Here is a 490-nt window from a genome sequence, read left to right as displayed (position 1 = left end):
GCCTAGCTGGACGCTGGGTTCCACCCACCCCACCGCCTACCGCTCAGCCCTCCTCCCCACGGAGGCCTGGGCAAGCATTGTCCCCCTCCCTCATCCTTTCCAGAGTTTGGGACGGGATGTCTTCAGTTGTCACGGCCACAGCATGGCTTCCCCTACAGTTAGGCTACAGTGTGGGGTTGGAGGTCCCAACCCAGCCTTTTTCCATAGATATTTGGCCTTCCCTGAGCCCTTTCACATAGTCGACATTTAGAGTCTTCACTGTATATGCACCTGGGGTCTGGAAAGAAAATAATATAAAACCCCAACACTGACACTAATTGTACTATTTCACCCCAGTCATGTCACTTCTTGACCTCAGAATGATCTGTGAAGAATTAGAGATTCCTCCTGGCTCTAATTAAGATTCTGTCAACCCCACTACCTCCACCCACACCCCACCCCAAGCCAGGTCTTACAGAATGAGGTCCATCCATTCTCTTCCATCTTCACC

Source organism: Pongo abelii, chromosome 5 (assembly GCF_028885655.2).
Source record: "Pongo abelii isolate AG06213 chromosome 5, NHGRI_mPonAbe1-v2.0_pri, whole genome shotgun sequence".
NCBI lineage: Eukaryota > Metazoa > Chordata > Mammalia > Primates > Hominidae > Pongo > Pongo abelii.
This window is presented reverse-complemented; position numbering follows the sequence as displayed.